Consider the following 3,360-nt stretch of genomic DNA (forward strand, 5'->3'; position numbering starts at 1 on the left):
GCTGCTTGCAAACTGCATGGTACCAGTTAGTAACTTGTTTTTTCCCAGTTATTCATTATCCTGATGCTGCTAAAAAGATTTAATTGGGTGGAAATACATTTTTAATGTTAAAGTCAGTGCTAGCCACTGTGTTATGTTCTGAATCCTGAGTTTGTGCTTTTTCAGACCAAGCACTCTTTAAACATTTTATATACACACTGTTTTACATGTACGATTCAATGTCTCTATATGTGTGTGATGTAAAGTGCTCTGACATCCTACAATGGTATGAGAGATGCTATAAAACAAATGAAATACATGTGACAGAGGGGCTATTACTTCAATATAAAATACTAAAGGCCAGATGTACGATCCGTTTTTATATGCGTGAACGGGTTCGTGAACCCGCTTTCACTTGCAAAAACGTATTGGGCCATGTACATTGCCTATTTCGCGAGTCGCAATTTGTTTGCGACTCGCTAAATAGCTTTTGCAACTTGCTATTTGGAAGGGGCATTCCCTTCCAAATAGCGCGTCGTAAAACCATGTACAAATGTTTTGCGGTCGCAAAACACTTGTAATTACCACTTACTTCAAGTAGATGGTAATGCATTTGCAAATGGGAAGGGGTCCCCAGGGGACCCTATCCCCTTTGCAAATGCATGCAAAATTATTTTTTTTAAGGGCAGGCAGTGGTCCCAGGGACCTCTGCCTGCCCTTAGAAAATGAAACGAAAACGTTTTTTTTTTTTTTTTTTTTAAATGTATGGTAAATGGCTTGCATTTTTTTTTAACTGCTTTATTTAAAAGCAGTCCCAGCCATGGTGGCCAGCAGGCACCATACCTAGGAGGGCTGGCATTCCCAATAGGCTAGCAAATTGCGAGAGGCTCATTAATATTAATGAACCTTGCAATTTGCGACCCGATTGGGAATCCGAAACAGTGTTAAACACACTGTTGTACATTTCATTTAGCGACTCGCAATTTGCCACTCGAAATGTGCCGACAATTGCGAGGGGCTAAATGAAATGGTCGTACATCTGGCCCCAAAATCCTTAAGGGCATATTTACAAGCCCCTTGCTCCTCTTTTACGCCACCGTTGCGTCACTTTCGTGATGCAGCGGTGACGCAAAAGATGCGCCATGGTGCAGGGTATTTACAATGTGACGCATCTGAGAGATGCGCCACATTGTAAATCCCTGCGCCAGAAGGAGGTGTTCCGGTGCAGGAACGCCTCCTAAAAGTGGCTGAAGATTTCACTCAGTCACTTTGGGGCCCATGCTGCGTCAAAACCCTGTGCCTGCTTGAAGTAGGCGTAAGGATTGACGCAGCATTAACAAGATTCGGCCCCCCAGAGCATTGCTGGAGCTGTGTCGCGCTTGTGACGCAACTCCAGCAATCGTATCGTATCGTAAGGGGTGCTTATAAAGCGCACTGACACCATGGGTTTCCTGGCGCTGGTTGGAAATAGAGGGGACAGAGAGACTAACCAGATTGAGGGAAAAGCCAAGTTTTTAGAGATTTACGAAAAAGGGTCAGAGAGTTGGAAATTTTAAGAGAGAGAGGGAAAGAGTTCCAATGCGCAATGCGCCACCTTTACGGCACAGATGCGTCGTGCATCTGTGCTTTTTTGCCCCATGAGGCGCAGCATTGTAAATGCGGCGCATCAATGGGGGCGGAGGAATTGCGCACAATAAGTGGCGCATCCCTGCTGATATGCATGGATGGTCACTTATTGTTAATCTGCCCCTAAGTACTTTGAGTATTTGCTTTGTGTGCACACATGTGTATTTATTTTCGAACTACCGTTTTAATATTTGAAATTTAACTCATACAAATTGCTTGGGGGTCCCCGGCTTCCAGTGGTGACTCAATGGGGGTCCTCAGGAGTCAAAAGTTTGGGAACCACTGACGTAACATATGTATTTGTAAAGCGCACATCCACTTAAGGGTATCTTGCCACTGAATAACAGATGTTTATTGTTACCCAACTCAATGGTACTCATTTTATCAACCTCAGAAAGCCGAAAGGCTGAGTGGACTTGTTGGGATTGGAACCTGTAGTCATGAGGTCGAAGACAGGCTCTTATAGTGGACACATTAGTCCACTAAGCCAACATCCCCGGGTCTGTTTATCAATTCAATACATAATAAAAACAAGCATTTGCAATGCAATCGGACCTTGTATGTATTTAGCTATGCAGCACATTAGCCTGGGTGCTGAAACATCTACTGTTCTTAACATCTACTGTTCTCTGCTGGTCGTTTTCTATCAAGACAGTTAAAGAGGGGCAGTTAAACAGAAAAAAAGTCCCTAAGCGTAAGCAGCCAAGTCCTATGGCTGATCTCCAGAGCTCACAAAGTACATACACATATACTTAAGTATATACAAGAGGTCTCGAATGCTCGACCTAAAAAAACAAGCATTTGCAATGAAATCAGTCTCGTCTTTGGGACCTTATATGTATTTAGCTATGCAGCACATTAGCCTAGGTGCTGAAACATCTACTGTTATTTAACATGGGGGGAAAGTAAGCACCTAACTGCGTGACACGCCAGGTATGGGAACACATGGAGAGAAATATTGCCTTTCTGCGGGAAATGGTATAGCCCAACGGTCTGCTTTTAATGTAAAATCAGGGCATTTCGGTGGTCATATCACTGAAAATACAAGTTTGAAAAAAATATTGTCCACGGGTGCTTGTGGAAGACAATTTCAATGGATTGAAATGCTAAAGTGATTCTGGTATTTTACTGACCTCTGCTGGTCGTTTTCTATCAAGAAAGTTAAATAGAGGCAGTTGCCAGAAAAATTAAAAAAAGAAAGTCCTTCGCAGAAAGCAATTCTGGTATTTTACTGACCTCTGCTGATCGTTTTCTATCAAGACAGTTAAAGGCAGTTGAACAGAAAAAAAAGTCCTTAAGCGGAAGTAGACAAGTCCTACGGCTGATCTCCAGCGCCCACAAAGTACATACACATATAAGTATGTACTAAGCATACACTAAAGTATATACAAGAAGTCTCGAATGCTTGCCCTAATGATTATTGACTGCCGCCCAACCCATTCTTATATATTTAGGGGCCTGAAATAGGCGTAATTGTCACACTTGTATGATGAGTGTGATGGTTAGTAATTGTGTTGGTACTGAAATTGGCAGCGGTTAGCAGGGCAATGTGTGGTGCAAGCTGCAGCGGCCTCATGATGAGGGCCCTGAAACTTTAAAAAACATTTTATAAGATAAGCACTGTGTACAACGCTTGTAATTCTCACAATCTCTATGACTTTAGTAGTGTGACAATAAGGGCAGCACCCCTACTCTAAGAATTGTTCAGCACCACAGCCTTGCACCACAGGGGTTTCCAGCTCATGTTATTTCAAA

The sequence above is a fragment of the Lissotriton helveticus genome, chromosome 6, assembly GCF_964261635.1.
Source record: "Lissotriton helveticus chromosome 6, aLisHel1.1, whole genome shotgun sequence".
Classification (NCBI taxonomy): domain Eukaryota; kingdom Metazoa; phylum Chordata; class Amphibia; order Caudata; family Salamandridae; genus Lissotriton; species Lissotriton helveticus.